At 37.7% G+C, this 23,347-nt stretch overlaps 1 long non-coding RNA gene across 2 annotated transcripts in view; it reads left to right on the top strand.

Annotated features, from left to right (window-relative positions):
- LOC134157957 (uncharacterized) overlaps nt 1–23,347 on the top strand; it is a 128,328-nt gene that overhangs the window by 78,567 nt on the left and 26,414 nt on the right. The window lies entirely within an intron of this gene.

Genomic DNA, 23,347 nt, shown 5'->3' with positions numbered 1-23,347 from the left:
TTTTTGTCCTAAAGCTTAATTTATGTGATAGTTGCATTTCCGTCTGCATTTCAAGAATTAATATAACTGCCTCTGGGCGCATGGAATGAGTTTGTGGTGGACAATTGCACTCAATTAAAATGTTGTTTATTAAAAGGCATGTATTGCGCCAGGGATAGAAGTAACTCTTGCAATTAACTTCTATAAGCTGTGATTGCACAAAATTATACATTATGACCTTCTCCACAAGTGATACTACTTTCTGTGGGAATACAGGCAAAAAGCAGCTTGGACAGATTCTTGGGCTGTGTTGTCCAGGTGTTGTCCTGGATCATTTAAGGACAGTTTGGATTCGTGTCAGTTTTGCTGTATAGTGAGTCTGTGCGAGCGCTCAGTTGATCAGAAATATTCCACAGTTTTTAATCAACTTGAAGGGACTACAGATCATGTTTACTACTTCGATAGTGCTGAACACAGTCAGTATTTGTATGAACCTTTATGTTCAATTGCCTATGGAAGACAGCTCAGCTATACCAGTCCCACGTGGGAAAAGGGGCACATCCCATCCCTGGCTTGCTCCAGGCTGCTTACCTGTCCAGGGACAGAGAGAGGACTTGAGGTCAGAGCCTCTGAATCACCACCCTTCACCTTACTTTTCCTGTCAATATGCCAGGAGAACTATTTTTGTTACAGAATTAAAATAGAACTCCTCTCTTCACTGGAAGGCAAATGAATGCTTCTGAGCTGGTAGAGCAGGGATTTATGGCTGGGTCTTTCTCATCCCTCACGTCCACCCTAACCTTTTGACTGTTTGGGCTGTAGAATATTTGAGCCTCCTTCATTTTGATTTTTTTTTTTGGGGTAGAAATCCTTACCTGAACTGGAAAAACCTCCCCAGTACTATCACTGAATATGTGTGTTTTTTGCAGGGTAGGGGGAAGTCTTGAAAAGCAATTGGGTTCCACCAAATCACTGTTTTCTGCCAAAAGAAAATGCTTGTTTGAAAATGGAGACCAACATCCTGTGCTGCTTTGAACATACTAGTGTTTGTAAGTCCACCTGAGTTGAGAGCTTAATTTTTTGCTTCCAGAGTTTAAATCGTCAAAACTCTGTTTGAAGGGAGTGTTCAGTTCTCTCTGTGGAGAAAAAAAAAATAGTGTGTTCCAGGAAAGCTTTCAAATTAAGCTGGTGTTCTGCAGTCTTCTAGAGAACAGTACCGTTTCACCCCCAGAAAGCATCCGCAGTTCCCTTTTGATAATATGTAGTTGAATCTAACTGGGGTTCTCTCTGACCACACTTGCATCCTTACTATGTGTGCTCTCCATGAACTTTCTGGTAATATTTTTGCTTGCACAACTCATTTCAGAATGTGGATTTTAAGCATTTCTGAATTTTAAGCAGTATGGTACATTTTATCGCATTTTGGGTACTATTTGTAATATTTTGCTAATTCATGGCAAGCTAAGGCATTGTCTCTCTCTTTGTCTGGGCAAGGAGATTTTAATTTGTAATCTACATGAAACACGAAATGTTCAGAAAGTAATCACCAGCTTCATCAAGGGAGCAGTTATAATTTCTTCCTTTTTTAGGTGATATAACATAATAATAAAAAAAATCCAATATTATAGCTATTGCCTTGTTAGGGTGCAGAGTGTCTTTGTCCTTACAGAAATATTACTCAAAATCCAAGAGTAAAAATCTCATTTGGATTGTGACGTTTTCTTGTGACTGGGGGTGGTGAGTGGGGAAGCGCACACATAACACAACTACGTGTAGAAGAAAATGGGAATAAAAAGGAAAATTAGATTTTTATCCTCCAAGAAAATAAGAAACTCGGCTGGAAAAACTCTGTGAGGAGCAAAGACATTTCTCATACCTCCAAGTATTTCAAGATAGTGTAAATACCCACAGTTCAGTTAAAGACAGGTTTTCTAGCAGATAAAACATCAAAAGTACTGCAAATCATGCTTGTGAGTTGCAGGTGGTGGGTTTAGGGATAAAGCTTCCTTATCCTTTCATTATTCTGAACTTACAGTAATCCTCTCTTTGCAGTTCTCCAAATGTGTAATTGATCAGAAGAAATAGTAAGTACCAGGTACTGTGCTTACAGAGTTTAGCCTCATCACAAGAACAGATCAAAACAGCATTTGAGTGTTGAGCAGTAGTATTTAGTTAGACTAGTTAGATGTTCCTGGTGACCCTTTGATACTGATCGTTGACTCCTGCATTTCACTGCGGAGCTCAAAAACCTTTTGCTATTGCAACTTTGGAAGGAAAAATAAATTCAAAAGCTTGAGGAATTTTAAGCAACGTTTAATTTTCCTCCCAGTCTCCTTCCTTCCTTCCTATCTCTCTGCTTGAGGTACCACTCCTGGATAAAATAGGCTGTATTTAAAATTTCCTCAGGATATGCTTTACTCAAGTGAGTAAATAGTGGGTATGAAAATCTGGTTCAACTAATGGTTTGTATCCCAGGGCTCCCAGTGATGGGTTGGTTTCAGGCTACTGTGGAGTGCTACATTAAACTTACCAGTTACATGGGCATTACACAGTTTTTATTGAGAACATAAATTGCAGATGCTGCAGTTACATGGGCTGTGTTTTCATTCTTGGTGGTGATGAAAGAAGATAGCTTATACTCACGCATCCTAAGGACACCATGTAATGTTAACATCTATATTCATCTGGCTGGCCAAAAGAAGGTCAGCCGTGTTAAGTGAACTCTTAGAAGAAGGCAGTTTTTGAGGAGGTTTTTTAAAGCTGCATCAGCAACCCATTCAGCCTTAAACAGCTCAGGCCTATGATACAGTTGAGATGTGACTAATCTTGCATGTTATAAATCAGACCTTGAAAATCAAAAGATTGCTTTGTTTCTTGAGCATGTTTGTATTTTTCTCTGCAGTGATATGGGCTATGAGGTTTTACTTTTTGGTAAAAGATAAAACTCCTCTCATGGCATGTGTAAATAAAATCCAATTTATTGTAACTCTGATCAAAAGAATTGAACTTTGCATCCTTAATAGGTTAGCTGGGAGCACTGGCCTGAGGCAGTTGTTCTTGTACGTATTTGTAACATCAGTGAGCCTTGTCAGACCTGTAGTAGAAATATTCTATCTGGGCTGTTAAAATAAGCATGTAGATGTTGTTATCACAGCATCCCGGTCAAGCTAACTTACGGAATGTATATTTCTTCTACATTTCTACATAGCAACTGTCAGATTTGACAGTTTATATTCTTTTTGAATGCAGTTAACTTCCCATGCTGTAAAGGCTTATCAGTTATGCTACCTCCTGAACCCATGCTCTGCTCTCTGAGAAGACCTTTGGGTAAATTTCTGACAATTTAACAACATTCTGGTTTGAACTGCTTATCCTAATTCAAAGCCTACAGGTCGCTGAATGATGGGGCACTACCATTTTCTTCATAAGCACAACTGCTTGACATAAAAGGGAAATAAAAGTGAAAAGGATGCCAAATGACTTCCATGCAGTTGTGGTGGGTACACTACACAAAGAATTAGCATTGTACCATGCATCAGCAAACTATGCTTCTAAAATAAAAATATACTTCAAAAATAATAATAATAATAATAATCACAGGGATCTGATAGAAGTGGGTGAGGGTGAGAAAAAATTGTCTTGAAAAATTTTTAAGAATTTTAAACTTCTCTCTGTCAGGATGAATATGAGACTTTAAGAACAAAATAAAACAACCACTTACAGAAGAACATGTTCTTCTGGACAATGCCTGTGAATTGGTGATTAAGGGCTTGCCAGGAAAATGGCTAATGCATTTTTAGCTCTGCTTTAAATCAGAAACAGAAGAGATTTGAACATCTGTCTCTCCAAACTGCCTGCAATACCAGGTTAGCTTGAATAGTGAAAATTGCATCCTTTACCTGGAAACACTTTTCCAAAGAGATTCTGTTACAGCTAATACATTTGGACAAAAGAAAAAAAAAGCTTTTAAAAATCATTTGTCAAGAACTCTCAATCATATTAAAATTGAGTAGTGGTTTTGTCAGAAACTTTTAACTATATAAGGTATAATAACATAGAAATCCCCTTTTGAAGGGTGGTCAAGGAATAAATGTTATTTCAGTTTTAACAGAAAATTAAAAAAATTACCTATGCTATCTTATTTATTATAATTTATCTGGTGTTGAGAGCTCCATTTTTGTAACAAAAGGCCAAGCTAGGCAAGAGCTGACAGTGGTAAAAAACACTTAGTTCCAGAGACCAGTAATTTGCATGAGCTGATTCTACCAAACTAGTGAAGAATGTCACTGTTAAAGATTTACGTTCTCTGATCTTCTCATCAGTAATTCTTAAGTCCTGAATGCCTGATGATAAAAGTGAAATTTGAGTGGAGATCTGAAGAAAAATGAGTTTAACTACAAAAGCTAGGTATTGCAGCTTGTAGTGCTTGCATATTTATATCTTTTAACATTCTTGTAATGAATCTTATTCAGACCATGTTCCATGAGCACCACTTACAGGGTGTATTGGTATTAAGTACAGGGTAGCTCTAAAAAGTCTGTGAACGTAGCATGCAGATAATACTGAACCTCCAGACATTTCTGCGTGTTCCAGTGCAGTATCATCCTTAAATGTTGCTCCTTATAGTGCTTTCACAAGCATGACAAAGTTTGGAGGACTGGAGTACAATAGAGAAGGTAAGAGTGGTAGGATTATGAAGCAAAGATTCAGGAATGGTTTCCTTTTAGGATCCATAGTCAAGACTCAATTTGGGATATACTTACAATTTCTCATGCTGTTCTCAAAGGCTGCATCCGTGTGCTGTAGAATTGATAAAATGCACTAGAATTGATAAAAAGGGGTTTAAATTCCATATTAAGAGTGACCAAGGCTCTTGTAGGCTTGCTTTGAAATTGGATGGGCAGATCAGACAGAAGAACTTGATGACAGGCTAGTAAGAATTATGCGAGGAGGCCCAAGAAAGCTCCAGCCTTTCCCTTTTCCATCTGTTGCCAATGGAGGGCATTTGCTCAGGATTTCTATTGTGTCATTTGACCTATGCACATGCAAAATATATGCTTGGTCTTTAGAAATAAACTATATATTTTGGTTAATCTCTTCTCTCAGCCTTCAGTATGTCTGCAGCAAATCTATTGATTTGGGTGAATTAGAGCTCTATTAAAGAAAACCAATCAAACATGGAGTTTAAAATGGATATCCACCTGCTTAAAGTTAAGCTTTTACTTATGCTTTGCTTATATGGGGGTTGCTTCATTTGTGTATGCGTGTGAAACTAAACTGCTTGAGAAACTGTTTTGTGAAAAGATGCATCTTCTTTGTGGGGAAAAGAGACTTAATTTTTTTTTCCCCAGCAGTGTCACAGACATTTGTGTAATTAGGGATCCACCTACCAAAAGTGTCATCCAGATTCTATTTTTGCTTTATTTCTATTCTCATTAATGCAGTTTTGAAAAGCTTACTTCCACAGATTTCCATTAATTTTCTTTAGTAGGTTAATGATAAAATGTGTTTTACTTCCTACAAGTAAAATTCCTTTATGTGTGCGGCAGTATCTCCTACCAGCTGGAATTTCATTAAATCCTTATTCTGTGTATTTTATAAGATTTGGGATTTACCTGATGCAATCCACTATTAGAAAACTAAATTTGAACATAAAACTGATGGGGAAACTTAACCTTTCAAACAGAAAAGAGTTGGGAAGCATGGAAGAAATGGATTCTTTGAGCATGAGTAAAGACCTTTACTAGATATCTGCAAATTTTTGAGTTTGAGTTGAGAGAAATCCAGCTCGAAGTGATCTCCTCTTACTATCGACTTTTTCGTAAATCAGGGCAGCACGTTTTTCTGATTAATGACTGGGTGCTTCTCACCTCTACAGTGAGGATCACACATGTATTTGTAAAATTTAGATAAAATATACTCTTTAGTTAGATAATGTGCTAAAGCCACTGGCAATGATGACCCAAATATAAAGGTATCTTCAGTGTATAGATGGGAGAAGGGAAAAAAGCCAGGCGAGTAAACCTCTTATTTTTCAAGGTATTATCTTAAACTTCCAAATTGTATTCCTCTTATATGGAAAAGTCTTTTGTTATACAGAACCACCCCTGGCACCAGGCTCTGGCCTTGCGGGAGCCTAAGGCCGTCTCAGAGGTGGAGGGTTTTGGTAATGGTACTCTTTTGTTTTTGTTGTAGTCTTTTAATTTCCTCGTGTCTCTTTGGAGCTGCAATAGCACGGCAATAACAACAGCCCTTGTCTGTTGTGTTAGCAACTACAGCCTCAGCACACTCACCTTGCTTCAGGTCCCGTGGGAATGATCCCTTTTGGTTCCCTTGGAAACACAGTTACTACGTGCTGACATGTGCTACCTAAAATTGTGTACGGGTTAAAAGAGGAGGGAAATAATCCCTCACCAATATAATTTTAAATAAAAGCAATGAAAAGGCCATTCAGGCTTGCTGCCCAATTACTTCTCGTAACCATTTGGCTGCAGTGCCATGTCAGCTCCAATCCAAGTTTTTCTCTCGGCCTCAGAATAGAGCTGAAACAAATAGGCACTGGGTGATAATACATGAAGCAAATGTGTAATCACTACAGGGTACAGGGTAAATACACTGTGACCTCAGGTTTGTAATGATATAGAGGTGAACAGTCAGCAAAAAAAAAAAAAAATAGTACAAATTTCCTTTGATGTTGACAGTTATCAGGAATTTTCTTCTGACACAAAACTGCAGCTCTTGGGCTTGGGTTTGGGGTGTTTTTTGGTGATGTTCTTTTACGAAAGTTGCTGCAGAGCTGATGTTTTATAGCATTAGCTCTAACATCTGTGAAAATGGGGGGGGGGGGCAGAGTTACTGAAGCAGCTTTTTAGTGCTGTTCTGGGTATAGCTAAGTACAGTTTCCAAATTACAGTATTTTATAAGTTTAATGACTAAAACAATAGTAAAATTTCAGGAATCAGCCTAAAACCAGAGTAGATAAAGGGGCAATCAAAAATGTGTTTAGTGAATCTGACTGATAATAAAAGGAAAGTAAAAATCCTTTCCCCTATATGAGACACACAGCTGGCTGTTTCAACAGGCACAGCTCTCCAAGCAGCGGCTCTGTATGTTGATCAGGGCCCATGCTACAGACAAAAGAACTTCTAAAGAGAGTGGCTGCAGAGTTTTATGGCTGTGCCAGGCTGTAGCATCCTTTTTGGTTTTAGAAAGATAATTCCATTGGGTTTCACTCTAAAGACAAAAGATGTATGCATAATCTGTAAAAACAAAGGCACAATACCTTAGATGACTTGTAATGCAGCACAGTGCATGTTCTAGTTTGGAAATGATGCATTACCAGATATAAGTATTCAGCAGCAGATGATATCAATAATATTGCTTTTAAGAGGTAGTAAAATTTTTGTTAAATGTGTAAATATGTCATACATCTACTCAGATTTTCTGGAAAGGAATTTGCTGCGTTCCTGAAAATAGACTTCCAAGGGGAAAGGGCTTACATTCTGTTAAAGTTGTAATCTAAAATAAAATGTGTAGTGTTTGAATGGATAACCTTTAATTACTGGAGTGATATGTATTTATTGATTCTGTCTTACAGAATTGAAAGGATTTATCTGCATTCCACTGAATTACTTATGAGATAAATTTTACAGGATCTGTTCCTTGAATGTTAGTTTTGGAAGACAACTAAAACATAGGGCTTAGGTTCTATAAAAAATTTAAAAATAATTCCAAAAATTTTACTAACTTTTGGCATACCATCCCCAAAAGAGGGAAATGCACAGACAGGGTATAGCTTTATGAAGAAATGTTTTTCTTAGCAGCTTTCAACAACAGTCTAACATTAAAAATAGAACTGTGTACGGGTGGTATTTGGAAGGCATTACTGATGATCTAGACATAAGTGTTTCAACAATCTTTAATAAAATAGGCTGTTTGAAAAATCCTGTTCTCTTTTATCCCCATTGGAGAAAAAGGAAAATGTCCACAGTCATTTGAAGTCATTAAACAGATGGATTCTGTGTAAAAATGTACTGTGTACTGTTATAATGGGTTCTGGTATATAAATGAGCTCTTTCCTTTCTGACTTTAAACAGCCTGAGCTATGCAGTCTGTGGAGTAAGTCTTTCTCAGATACTCTGACATATCCAGAAACAGATAAATACCTAAATTTAGTTCTGCAGGTGTCATTGTCAGGAAGAACACTTCTAAAACAAAAGAAGTCTTAAGCACTTGCCTCTACTCACAGTGCGTACGAATCGCTTCTTCTGTTTGACTTTTTTCCCGAATTGCTGTCTAGTGAGGAAGCAGGGGATAGCAGTAATGAGGTTAAAAGAACCAAGACTTGCTTTGTGGAAGAAATATAAATAGATTCCAAATGTGAATAGCACAGATGCAAAAGTCACTCTGTGGTCAGTGTCTGTTACATCATTAAGAAAACGAATCTGTAGTAGTCTAGGGCTTTGTTTTCCATCTTCAGTCATTGACCTTTTCTTTACCAACCAGAGTGGCTGAGTGAGATTTCCTGAGACTTTCAGAAACTTATTTTAGAAATAAAATCTCCAATCAAGTTACGAGGCTTAAGAGGAAAACGACACATTCATCACATTCCTCCTTTGTCTCTGCATCCTGGCACAGGCTTTTATGTTTGGTGGTGTCACATAAGCAGAACAGAGCAAAGCATTATGTTCATGTTCAGTCACGTTGTTGTGTTTATGAGATCCAATATCTACAAAAACTTAAAAACAGTGGAAAATAGAAGGAAAACCCGTGGAAAAATTAGCATTTGGCATCATAAGTTGATTCTTTTATACTTTTTTTTTTTTTTGGTAACTGCCAATATCATGCCTATATGTGCATTTTATCTTCAAGAATAATATATAGTCAGCCAGTTTATCTGTGGAATGTGTAAAGCCAGCTGACTTCAATGCTTGTCAGATATGTAATATAACATACAATATGGCTGTGTTTAGATATCGAACCTTTAAACACCGGAAAATAATCTGAAAATGAAGGACTTTGGGGAAATGTTTTGTCTGATGCAAAACAGGAAGGGGAAATTTTGGGCAAGATTATTTTTGTCAAGCTTTTATTCTTAATAAAAACAAGTTGCTTTTTTCCATACCTCTGAGAAATGGGGAGGGAGAGCTTGAAGGGATTTCAGTGAATTGTGGGATAGTTGTTTTCTCTAGTCCGACCTCCTGCTAAAAGCAGGGTCAGCCATAAGAACAGTGGGTTAACCAGGGCTTTACCCAGCTGGGCCTTGCAAGATGCCAAGGATGCCAAGGATAGAGGTGGTACAGCCATAGAGCTTCCCTGGGCACTGTTCCACTGCTTGACTGTCTTTACAGGGAAAAAGTCTTTCCATAAATCCTTTATGACCACTCACTGTTACCTACAGACCATTCATTGTTTCCATAAGTGATATACACACTGCAAACCTTGAATAGCAATAGTTGAGTTAATAACTGTGTGCAATAGTAGGAGTATTTATAATTGACCAAAGAGTAATTAAAAATTGTCCTTAAATATTGAAAGAACAGTAGCTTTGCAGAACCTGGTCTCTGTCATTTGGGAAATTCTCGTCATAATTGGGAGTGTCTTCTTGTAGTGATGTGATGATTGCAGTAAGTTTTCACCATGTTAGGGTGCAAGACTAAACTAAAACCCCAAAGAGCTGTTTTTCAAAAAGAAAATGCTAGTCAACAAGTATAAATAGTTTGGCTGACTATGCTTTTAAAAATAATTCATCCTTTAGGGTGGGCTGGTGGCAGGTGAAACCTATACAATGGTCCCTTCAGCTTTTTTTTGTGAAATCACATAGAAGCAGGCAAGATTCAATAAACAAACATTTCAAAATATCAGGGCTTTGCTCTATTCAGAAACATTCAAGGCCAAATTCAGAGTTAGACTCTACTTGTTCTGTGTTGGCTTGAATTGAACTAGATCTGTGGATGCTTTATTTTGCTAAAGTCAGATCATGAGACAGGAAGGGATTCCTAAATTATTACTTCAGGTTTCAGATGAAGAGGGACTGTACCACAAAGCTTTCAGGTATCACTTGTGATGTGACTTATTTTATTGTTTTATTATTTATTATTCTTGGAAAAGTGGATTCAAGGCAACAGGTTTTTAGTCTTTCATGCAACAGGATGACATTCTCTGATGCAACTGAAGCTTCCTTGATAGCTCCAGTAAACTAAAAAGCCCTATACATAAAATGCTCAAAATCTGAATGAAACAACTCTCTTGATCAGCAACAGTGACCAAGTATGGGGAATTTTCAGGAAAAAGCTACCCTTTCTCTTTCCTAATCCCCTCCAATTAATTTCATAGCTCAAACTAAGTTTTCTCTGTATCTGGGAACTGCTGCACACTTCCAGAGTCTTCTGTGCACCTAGATCAAAAGGGATATATTACATATAGGACAGGGGATTGCCAGTGTCTGCTAGCGCTGGAATTATTTTATGTTAGATCTAATTGAATCTCCAACTGTTAGTTTTGATTTAGGTTTCTTTGACCAAAAATCCTTGAAGTATTGCAAATAAGAAATGTATGATCTACTGTGATTTTTTTTTTTTTTTTCTCTTATAATATTCTTCACAGGAAATCCCTTATCCTCTTGTTCAGAGATGTGGTGCTATGTGTGCTTGTGCTGTAATGAGTTTGGGAAACAGAAGGGGCATGTGTGATGGGAAGAGGCTGCACATGCATTTCAGAATGAAAATGAATGCCTTCAGTTCCAATTTTTCCTCATGAGTGGTGTTAGCAATTTAGGTATCTATTTATGGGTTGAGATCACCTTAGTCTAAGCTTTTAGCTTGTTCTGATGCATTTCTCAACAACTTCAGAGGAAACAGGTATGCTGGCTTAGCACTTGCTGATAAAATTCATATTATCCTGTTGTATCTGGTCAAGAATTCTCAGCACTTCTCTCTCCTACAAAGGAAATGTGTTGTGTGTGCATTTCAGTAAGCTCTTAGCTTGTTTAAATCTAAGGATATTTCATTAGCAGTTGAGAAGAGATTCAGCATTACTTTTGAACATCTTGAGTACTTTCCAAGGATAACTGAAAAAGGTTGTGCTCATAGCTATGCCTCTTTGAGGAAAGACAGCTGGTTTTCCTACAAATTGGGCTTTAAAAGGGTGTGTAAGTGCTTAAGGGTGTGCAAGTGCTGCTTAAGTCCTTTCTAACCTCCTGCTATTGTTTCCCCTCTGACATACCATAAATGAAGTCAGTACTGGGAAATGTGAGGCCCTTTTTGCAGTGGTACTGTCCTTTTAGGTTGGAATGGAGGGAAGACTGAAGGAAGAGTGGACTCTGCTCTCTGCAGAGTCTGAGCAATGCTGGTAGAGCTTCATAGACAGTCATTCTGAAGCAGGTTATCATGTAGTCTAAGTGACTACTAGCAAAGAGCGGTCTCATTTAATCAAGATCTTAAAAGCCACAAGGTCAGTTAATTTCTGTGTTTGATTACAAAAGCTTAAATGTGTCTGTAAACTTTTCAGAAGTAGGCGATTGTCTGCAGTTCATAATGGCATACGTAAAAAATGTTTTACTGAGACATTTAAAGGCTTTGCCCAAAAATAAAACCCAATGACTATTTACCATAATGAGGGTATTTGTTATCTGAAAATATTGCCAGTCATTTTTCTGCCAGTCCTGAAATGCTTGTTGCAAGCAATGAAATCCTCATCTTGTGTTTTGTCAGCCTGCAGTATTTTGCAATGCAGCATGCTGTGGGTGATCATATAATTTGAAGTGTAAATTGTAAAAGAAAAATGCATTAACTTACCTGGGTTCCTGCTGTTGTTGAAATAGGCAATAGAGCTCTGTATGTCACAGTTGATTTGCATAATAGAGGAATAGAAAATATCTAGATTTTATTTTATTCTGCTCACAGTAACTTTAGTGACACAGCTTTGATTAATTTTGGTGAAAAGAGGCTGGATTCTTCATGGTCCATGATTTCTTAGCTCTCTACTTTTGAATAACTGTTTAGAATCAGAAATAGCTTATATGCCAGGAAAAATTAAATGCTTCATCTTGAGATGGTTGCCTCCCACCCAAGACTCTTGCAGTTTACAGTTTCCCAGGTTGGAATTTCTCCATCAAGAGAAAATATCCTCAGTAGCCCAAAGCATGACACAAACTGGTTTTACACAGAAAAGGTAGCTACTCCGTGCAGCAGAGCAGGATGTGGGTAGATGGTGATGTTTTCTTGGGAGCCATTGCTGAAAGCTTTAAACCTGTGAGACAAGGTGGAGAACTGTAAACACATCACTGATGCCCACCTTGTTGCTTGAGGAGAAATAGAACACTTAACTCAAACATGAGTAGTTTTAGCTCAGATGCCAGATATTTTCAAGACTTAAACCCTTAATTTGTATGTTCCCTTTGCCTTCAGTGTGATTCAATGTAGCTTGTAAAGATCCTTGACAGTGGTGTTAAATCACTGACTCTGGATGAAACCTCTGTTAGTTCTAGTGCTGGTCATCATGTACAATCCTCTCTGGAGACTGAAGAGGCTCCCAGGTTGGATGTCTGTAGGCACTGCTTGGAATTGTAGTGTAGAAATTTGAATTTGAAGTGTAGAAAGGGCTTGCTATTTCTTACCTTCGGTAAAGCTGTCTGTGTTACCAAAGAATTGTTAAACAGAGTGGTTGAAGCTAAGAGTAAATGCTAGTGTACCTTTAACATTAATAATTCACTGTATCATTCATAATTTAAAACGTAGTGAAAATTATTTTGTTTTATCATGTATCACAGACCAGTTGAAAACTAAGAAAGCCAGATTGTTCTCCATGAGCATGTACATTGGTCTTCAGCTCAGTATATTCAGTCTTTTAATTTAACTGCTTCATTTAGTTGCAGTACTGAAATTGGATGCGATATATTATTGTATTTTTTGTAGTTGTATTTTGAAGTCAACAAAAGGCAGTCTAGCTAATTTTTCTACTGGAAGCAATGCTCAGGAGCCATTCCCTATCCCTGTTTATGATATTAATGATTTTATAAATCTATGCCATATTTTTGTTTTGCAGGATGATTCAGTATGAAAGTTATAACATTTTTGATAATCATCTCTTTCCTTCTCTGCTCCATTAAATTTAAAGTGTTGGAAGTGTTTGGAGCACTCAAGATCTGGTCACACTGTAGATTCATAAAACTGCATCATGGTTCTGTTTTGCTTTTTGCTTCTGTCTTCCTTTTTTAAGATAGTTTTCCAAACTGAGCTGATGTTTTCATAAAATGATCTTGTCTAATACTAAAGACTTGTTCCTAAGTGATGGTAATTTTGTATGGAAAATTAGGTTTGAGCTCACTGTTGTCCCATCCCCTGCTCTACCCCATGCATCACTTTATATGAATCTAAAAGTTACCTATGAAGACTGTCACACAAGCAGACATACTTGTCTGTAATCAACATATTTTCTTTATAGCTGTTTATGTGTCCAATGATATTTAATTGATGGTCATATCAGAGAAATGCCCTCTCTCATTTTCACAGTCTCACCTTGCCCCCTTTATTCCACAATTATTTATTTGAGGAAAATCACAAAGAGTCTGGTTAATTGCATTTTGGGTTTACTACACAAAGATTCTCTTTTGTTTATTTAAGAATGTAGGATTCATCAGTTTACTCACAACAGTAATTTAGCTATAGACCCTGCTTTCAATGGGGTAAAATTGTCTGTGAGTTGCATAGGCTTCCTATAGGATGTAACATTGCTTGGGAGGAGGAGGGAGAGAAATCTGCTGCTTTTCTCAGTCTTGTTTGTTTACTGTTCTCCACAGAGCTCCGTGTCACATCTTTCAAATGCGAATCAGGTTTTTGAACTCTCCCTTCCTCTAAGTGTTTGGGTACTCAGATGTAGGTCAGGTACTACAAATAAACAAGATGCTGAATATCTGCACTGCATCTGCAGCTCCCAATCACTTCCTTCTTTCTGCATGGCCTGCTTGAAATCACTGTTTTTCTAGATGTGGCTTACCCAGCCTCTGAAAAATAAGTGAAATATGAATCTCTTAAGACTTTCTCTTTTGAGAAAGCACCATTTTTAAAATGGCCATAAAATTACCAAAGAATCTCTTTCATCTAATGTACCATGACTAATGACCTGCAGTTGATTTTCCTTATATCATTGCTATTTTTGCCTTCACAATATAGAAACTCAATCACTGAGATTATAGGTAACAAGACAGGCTGACACTTAAACTGTTGAAATGTATGTTTTTATTATAACTTCTATGAGTGCTTTTAGAAATTGTCACTTTTGGTTTTATGACTCTCTAAGGTTTTAAAATTATATAGAAATGAAAATAAGAGTACATTCATATGTGGACCTCTCTGGGCTTTCAATTTGCAACTTCTACACTATCAATATTCTTTTAAGAATTGAGGCAGGAAACCAAAACCAAAGTCCTATTTTTAGAAATCGGTTTAAGAACCTATACTGTCTTTTGTATTGGTCAGTTTTCAGTGGTCAGTACCATTTCCTTCAGAGACTAGTAATGATACATTAAATCTCACAAGCAACCTTCACTGCTAGCGGTAGGAGAACCTAATGCTTGTATGAGAATTCAGCTCATATCCTTCACAGTTGTTGCCAACACAAGTGTGGAATGAACCATGAGAAATCAACTCAAATCTGACATGCCCTAAAATTTAAAGGCTCTTTGTTATCACTTAACCTCTTCTTTGATCTCTTTAATGACACATTTCTTCTGTGCAGGAATATAGGAATCCTGCATTATTTGGTAATTTAGGAAGGGAATTTCAGTTGCCTGAAAATTGGTAATGAGAACTGGATTTTCAGTCAGTGTTGTTGGTTCTGTTGGTCATGAGGGAAGATGCATTTGATGGCAGCTAAGGCCTTCATCTTCGGTCTGAAATTTAAGGCATATTTTTCTCTGTCTCTAAAAGGCCTAACAAATCTTTTGTTCCACAAAGGATGTCAATTCTCAGTACCTGATTTAGAGCAGGTACCTTATGGAGGTGCAGTAGTACATAGTAGCCAAATGAAAGAAATTAAGTTTCTATTAGAAGTTTTTGATTTACAAAGGCAGAGTGACATTTTCAAATGTTAAACAAGACACCAGCTTTTACTTCTGTGTTTCAAGGTCTTCAATATACATAGATGGCCATTCTCATTAAAAATTTTCAAACCATTGAGCATTAGTGTCTGAAATTAATAAAGCTCAGCATTCATGGGTGGCTTCAACATTATATGCTAAGTTTTAATTTAAAAATGCCCTTTGGAAATTAAATGAAGTTCTTACATAACATTATTTACTTATTTTGTATCGAATATATTTCTTTTTCATTTAGTGATAGCAAAATAGGCATCTCCTTTGAGTACTTGTAAGAGAGAGACTCCAATAGCTATGATAATTTTTTATTAAGATTAATGATTCTTAAGCCAGAAAATTATTTTTGGCTTTTTTTATTTTAGTGATAAAAAAAAAGGCATTTCTATCTTGAAGGTCAGTCAACAGCTCTGTGCACAGTGTGCGTGCACACACGCTGCAGCTCAAGACTTTTGTGAAAACCCTTTGAGCAGTCACTGGATAAAAAACTTGACATTTTCCTAAACCTTCCAACATCTTTTGGAACGGTTTGAAAGGCCACCTAAGTGCTGTGCCCCAATTTACCCAAAAAGAGAAGGGGATTATCCAAACTGCTGCACAAGTAAAATTTTCTTTCCTCCTTAATGCAAGTATGAAGTGGGAATCTTTGAAAGGCCTACGTGTGCTCCTGTCATGGAAAAGGACAGTGATCCTATCTGTATATACCCTGAACAGCACTGTTTACACCCTTATTTTTTATTTCCAGATATAAGAGATACCATCTCCTACTTTGTGGAGGCACCGTTTGCTCTTTAAAGCCTCATCTGTTTTGGCTGGAGAAATCCCAGGAGACCTTTGCAGGGGAAAATTGCCAGTTTCTCTGTCAAGCAAAAGTGTATGCTGACACAACGTTTAGTTCCTGCTTTAAAATGTCCTCTCCAATATTGGCAATCTTTGTAGTGATTTATTATAAGGCTGATGTTCCATGTTTTGTTGGAGAATAAGAAATTGTGGTGGTAAGGTGATTCTCAGTTTGCTTCTGGTTTCCTTCACTTTTTTGTTAGCTTTTGTCGTTAGCTATAGCACTTATCTTTGGTCAGTGGCCATCCACCAGACACTGTTCTCCAGACCAGACTATGTTTATATGTTGTCCTTGATCAGGGTGTGGTTTTGGTGCTCTCCTGTGGTTAAGTTGCTTCTCAGAGAGCCCAGAAACAAATCTGTGCCTCGAGCCCCAGTACTTTTGCTGCTCTTCACCCACAAGCATGCGGGGCATAGAAGTGAGAAGATGGGAGAGAGAAGCTGCTAACTCCCCAAAACGTTTGCCGCTTGCTCGTTCTAACTGTATGAATCTCACTGACATTGTCAGTCTGTGTTAAGGAATGCTGCTATACATCTCAGCAATCTACTCTTTTGTCCAGTACTTTGGTGGATTGGAAAAACTGCCAGAGAATTTGAACAGTAACAAACGATAGCTGCAATTTCACAGCTAGCAAATGGGATGTCTACTAGTTCCCAGCCTGCTGTAGGCTCTTAAACAGAGTAAATTACTAGCTGTGGGTTTTTTTTACCCTTTCATTTTCTTGGTTATGTAGATCTACATTGTCATCAAGAATGCCACTTCATGTAGGTATATGCTGGCTGGCTCTGTGTTGTGGAGTGGAGTTAGTGACAATAGAAACAGGTAAAGGATGGTCTGAAGATTTTCCTGAAGCTCAAGAGGAATTTCTACCTCTTGCTGTAATCCTTGCTGCCAGGGTAATGCTGCTATTGGTAATTGAGTTTCCTAGTTTAAAGCTAGGATGGGAATCCACAAACAGCACTTGTAGTTCTGGTTGTGCACACATACCAAAGTCCCCCAAGAGGTTGCAACCATTTCCTGCTGTGTTACATTGCTGCTGACCTTACTTTTTGTTGCCGAAATGGAGAGGTGTCGTGGATTGTAAAATGCATCTCAAAAATCCATCTGCAAACAGACACTGAAATAACAGAGTGACCTGTTCAACTGGTAGAATTACTCTCTGTGAGCAGGTTACAGGGGTGCTCTGAGGTAGTCACTGGGAGAAATATAAGGGGTTAGTAAAAAGCTATGTATTTCTTGAAACAAGTGCTTACATACAGCCTCTTGCCTTTAGCTGCAGTTGAGAAAAATGCTTACACTGAATTCTTCCTGCTTGGAAAAAAGTGTCTTCATAGTTTGGGATGTCCTTCACCCCCAGATTGAGCATTCAGAACAGAATGCAGAGTCCAGCTTTTTTGATGATTTTTTTTTTTAGTTCTGGAGCTGTCAAAAGGGATAAGGTGGTTGGTCAGAGTTGTTGTTAGCTGGTAGGTTTACATCTATTTGCCTATTCTGGTTTTTTTTTAGGGTTATTATTTTTATTGTTGTATCAAGGCACTTAGATGCTGAGATGATCTTCCATGGTATGTAAATGAAAATAAGTAAAATATGTTTGGCTGTGTTATTTGGAGATTCATAAATTGACATTAACTGGAAAGTATAGGAAAACTTGTTTTGTTACTTAGTGTTATTTTATTGCTTTTGGCAATGACAGGAGTTGTGTATCTGCCATAAATGTCCTTGGAGAAATGATGAATTATTATTATTGTTGTTGTGCAGCAGGAGTATTGAAGCTTTCTTTTTCTAGTATTTAAGCATTCAAAAGCCTCCCACACTTAGCCAACTGTGCTGCTTAGGTAAATTAAAGACTGACTAACATATACACATCAAACTTTGAAGGAAGATAAAAGAAAATTTGCCAGCAATCTTGCCTTGACATGGTTTACCTGACAGAGAAAAGTCCTTTCTAAGTTGCATCCCACACAGAGGCTTACTTTTCTTGTTAGAATTCTGTCCTTGTTGCATTCAGTAATTGTGCACCAGGATTTCAGCTTTAGGTAGGTGGTTTGTACTGGTTTGTCATGGATTTTGGTTTTAACACTGGATGTAATTCTGCAGGGTTTTACTTCCCATAAAAGCAACTCTTTCTTCCGGGCTGACTGCTGAACAGACAACTGGTGGGACAGAGGGCTGCTGATCTGAAAAATGAGTGAGCCACAACCCACAGCAGTCCAGTGCACTCAAATACAGAAGAGGCTTGGATTGGATTTCCCCGAGCTCAGTAATAATTACTTTTCTAAATGTTTCATTTCCAATAGAAGAGATTGTCTGCTAAAATGTCTGCTAGCTTTGCGCCTAGTAGCCACTAGAATATGTGAGGCAGAGCAAACTGGAACCAGAGATACCCTATAGCAGGTAACAAAGGGAGCAGTTTATTCCTGCCCTCTTTGTGGCTAAGCATTTGACCTAGGGAAGGCTTTTGCAACTAATGTTTTACTTGAATAAAACTGCTCCAGCAAAATGTTTTAGTTTTAGTTGAGTGATATTTTTCTAATAGTAGTATTGTTTAATCCTCACTAACCTCTAGCCTTACTCATTGCCAAGATGTTAAACATAGTGTGGCGTTGCATGTTGCTCATAAACCTACTTTCTCTTGAAGTGCAGGGCTCTTCAGACTGCTTTGTGCCAGTGATAGGGGTAAGCAAGCTTATTTTGTCAAAATTTTGAAGCCACTCTAATCACTGAGAGTTTGAAGGACCTCTCAAAGTCATTACGGCTGGGTGCTAAGAGCAAAAATGCTGTTTCAGTGTCTCTTAGGACAGTTGTATTTGAGCCTTTGATGAAGATCACTGTGAGAGCTGAAGAATTTCACAGGATACTCTGGGAATATTTGCTTTTCTTTTGATTCCTGGAGGTTAGCATAAAAATGCTGAATTAGCATTCTTCCATACTCTTCTGCTGTGTACGTTGGGCGCAGATTTAAAATACAGCTGCTCCAGCTTCAGAACTTTTGCTTTATGAAAAGTTCTGTATCTTTGGTTTGGGAGTGAACATCAAAACAATCAACAAATTACTTTGAAACTGCTGAGGACAATTTTGGAATAAATGAAGATTTAATTAAAATATTCAATTGCAATAAAGATTGTATCAGTAAGAAAATAAATAGAAAGATGGGTGCAAAGTAACAGCAGCAAATTGAAGGAATAAAATTAAAAATAATAAAAAATGATTTCTTTGCAGCCATTAAGTTTTCAAATGAGACTTCAGAATTTTTCTGGTTGAAAAAATATATTTTTGAATTAATATGAACTTACAGCTGCTTCAGATTTGTCAGTAGTGTATTTTGTATCATGAAAGCTGGATCAATGGAAAGTTATCACAGTAGCATCTATTGCTAGTTTTAAGACACTCTCTAGAAGCAGCCCAAACTTAACTGACAGCAAAAATTACCAAGTTTCCTGACTCCATATTTTCCTGCAGACTTCTTATTTATTAATATTTATACAGGTCCTGTCTGAATAGAAATGATTTCTGTAATCTCACAGGTATTGTTAGAAAAGTAAACTGATAAGCACACACATGAATACTTCTCAGAACAGGGTCTTTGCTGTGAAGGGAAATGAATTCAGCCTCTGTTGTCTTCATTTCTTGCACACGTATATCATATTGATACATGTGATCTCACATAAATTTAGAGTTCTGAGATACTCCTCCATGAAGACTAAATTCTTTTGGTTATTTATGCGTTAAAAGTTATCTTCACAGTTTATAGCTTATTTTTTAGCTTAAGTTTTTACTTCAGGCTAATTGTTTTATTTTATGGAAGCTTGAGAGGTGGTCACACAATCTATTGCTCAGTGTACCTGGTGTGTGTGAACAGCAGCGCCTGCTGTTGTGAAGACTGTTTGTAATTTCATGTTGCCATTTGTGGAAAAAAAAAATGCTCATTATTCACATCAGTGTTTCTACTTGACTCACAGCAAGTCCCAGTCAAATGGAAAAAGCACTTGATAAATACTTGTGCTGGTAATATTTCTGCTTTCAGTTTTTGCAAATAGTTAATTGAGTGCCTGCTGAAATGGTGAATTTTATGAAAAACTCTTGCTTGAAAACAACTCTGCTGGGAATTTGATGGCAAAGGACTCTTTTTTAAAATCTTTGGTCATTTTAAGACATTGTGACAGCAACCAGGAAACAATTCAGTTAAAGGAGAATAATCCAGTACCCATTTGACACGTGCTGGCTGAAAACAGGCAAGGAATTTATAGCAAATAATCTGAGCTGAAAGAAACTAGAATCAGCTGAGTGACTTGGGTCCTCCAAATTTACCATAAAATAATGTTATGATAACAATTTCCACCAGCTGTATTTATTTAAAAGCATGAAAAAGATTGTGTTTGGTTTCACCATGTCTGTCTTGCCTTGTATCCTGCTTCTAGCAGTAGCCAAAATTAATGAGTAGGAAAAAAATATTCAACAGAGCAAACTCTCATAGTTTAACCCCAATTGGAGCTAAGTACAGTGCAGCTGCTTGCTCATCTCCCCTGCCCCTTGTGGGATGAGGAAAAGAATGAGAAAAAGTAAAACCTGTGGGTTGGGATAAAAACAATTTAATAATTAAAATACAGTAAAATATTATAATAATAATTATAATAATAATAAAGGAAATTAAAAGAGAGAAATAGAACACAAAAACCACAAATAATGCTCCATACAGTTACTCACCACCTGCTGACTAATGCCCAGCCAGTCCCTGAGCAGTGATCAGTAGCTCCCAACCATTTCTACACTGAGCATGATGTTCTGTGGGATGGAATATCCCTTTGGCTGGTTTCAGTCAGGTGTCCTGGCTGTGCTCACTCCCAGCTTCTTGTGCCCCTCCTCACTGACCGAGTATGGGATGCTGAAAAGTCCTTGATTAGGGTAAGCGCTACTTGGCAACAACTAAGGACATTCCCTAAATGTTTTCTCAACATCCAACACTTTTCGGTGGAAGAGCTTTCTAAGCAAGAGGTGGTGATGTGGCCTTAGACTACTCTTCTGTGAGTTTATCCCTTATTCCTTTAAGTCCGGGTACTTTTCAGCATCTTTACCTCCTGCGGTAAGGTCTTGCAGAATCAAAACATGCGAATTTTGTGTTTGTTTTTTCCTGCTGTTTTTTGTTCAAAGTTCCTTAACTCTGTTTTTGAATGGACAGCCAATATCTCCTCTACACCACTAGTGATCTTATGCCTCTTCCTCAGTTCTATCGTTTGTCTCTTCCACTCGAGAGGTTCAGCAGCTGTTCCTAACTTTGCCCATCCCTGCCATGCTTTCCTGAACTGTTTCCAGATCTTCTGTATAATTTCTGAAATGGTATTGGGGGAGTGAGAGAAGACCAGAATTACACACAATTTTACATAATTACGTAATATAATTTTTCATTTTAAGCTCCAGACCTGATTTCTAAGTGGGCATGTTTAACTCGGCAGCCCTCATGAACTTTTGGCTGTTTTCCTGCATTTTTTCACTTACCATTTAAATTCCTGGTTGCCTTAACAAGGCTCTTCAGGCAGCCCTCATTTTCACTGCAAACTTCAAGATGAGCAAATAAGATGTTTTCGTCTTACTTTTTCATTTTTGAAGCAGAGTCAAAGACCCTGTATACCACAGTGGAGCACATCTAGAAGACTGAGTTAGAGGATAACAACAACCCTAACCCTGCATTCCATGCTTTTAGTGGTTTATCAAATGCATTTAACACTTAGGGTGGATGTACTCACAGCTTGTTTCTCATGTGTCTGAAAAAGTTTTCCTGAATGCATTTGTTTTTATGAGCACCTATAAATATATTTCCCTAAGTGCATCCTAAACATGAACATCCACGGAATAACCATTTTTTCCCCACTCTTGTGTATGTTTATTTATATTGGCTGGGCTTTTAGGAGATTCCTGCGGCTCTGTTACTGTCCTCCTTTAGCTTCTTTCTGCTCTGAATTAAGAAAGTAGCAAACTACGGTGTTGTTCCCAGATAAGTGGGACTCTAAAACCCACCGCTTTAAAGTCACATACTTAAGCTCATTCTTTAAAGAAAAATCAAAATGCTAGTGTTTCATTAATGACATCCTCCTACTTTGCCTGGGTAGGCTGGTCTTTTATAGCACTAGATTAGCACACAGCCATTTATGCTTCTGAGACTGAACTCACTTCACATCTCTCAGAAGCAGTCATTTGTCAATGATTTGGATTTAATTTCTGAGTATTTGCATATTGGCTTTTCTGACTCAAGTGAAAGTAGGAAGCACTGGTTGTCATACCTAAAAGCCACATCTCAGGGAAAATCTCCCACTGGAATTCTAGAACAAAGGATTTGTAGAAAAGACAGCTATGCCCTGGGGTGAGTGATTACTCATCTACTTCTACCCTTCCTTCCCCCAATTTATAAATCAACATTATGGATTATTATTTTAGACTAGAATCTTCTATACTTTCCATCTAATTTAACTCTGTTCGTGGCTTTTCCACAGCAGACTGTCAGGCTTTGTTTCCATTGTCTAATTAGAATTATTGAAGACCACAGGTTTTTCTGTGTCCATGTGAAAATCTGACTCTGAACATGATGGGACAGGTACACACAGGTACAATGACTGCATACAAACTTCACATGGAGTCATGTGCAGACAGGGTCTTGGATAGAGTTTAAACTAGACAAATATTTTACCTCATTCAACACTAGCTTTGTAACACTAGTATGTTGCTGAAAATTTGGGGTATGATTCAGTAAGGTTGACTGAGGGAACACTGAAATAAGAATTTCAAGACCTAAAGAGGCAAAAAGGAAACAGAATGCCATTGATGATATTTCTCTCTTTATGCACTTCGTTGGCTAAGGTCTCATTTTGGATAAAGCAGGCCCTTTCTTTCAGGAAGCATTTTCTGTCTTGTGGGGTGAGAGGTAGGAATTGCTGTTACAGCCCAGATAAAATCTGCCATTTAACATGCTCTGTGAAGAGAACAAATCTTAGCCCTACTTTTATTCAATGATTAAAACTCTAAAAGGCAGCTTTGTCCTTGAATTGATGTAGATGGCAGAAGTCAGCTCAGCTGCCCTTAGTGTTGGTTTTGGGGGGCCGGTTGGGTGAAAGACAAGCAATATCTAAAGTCTTTCTATATGAATTGCTGTGATCTTGATTAACGTCTCAGCTTTGGAAAGGGAAGTCAGTAAGGGATACTCACATTTCAAAATAGTTCTGCTTCAGCCATGTCCCAGGTTGGTTAGAGAACACTCAGTGCCTTGCCACTTGGCCCCCATTGCCTCCTAAAGTTCTAACATGTAGGTTGAATAGTTCTTACACACATCGCCCCTGAATTTAGGATACTCCTTAGCAGGATCTCACTTGCAGTGGGTGTATGGGCTCTGATTAGTTCTGCTTCTATTATAGCTTGAATGAATTGAGCTTGAAGGTCAGCCTTGCCTT

The sequence above is a fragment of the Pezoporus occidentalis genome, unplaced genomic scaffold, assembly GCF_034315485.1.
Source record: "Pezoporus occidentalis ecotype Australia unplaced genomic scaffold, CSIRO_AGI_Poc_V1 ctg123, whole genome shotgun sequence".
NCBI lineage: Eukaryota > Metazoa > Chordata > Aves > Psittaciformes > Psittacidae > Pezoporus > Pezoporus occidentalis.
This window is presented reverse-complemented; position numbering and strand designations above follow the sequence as displayed.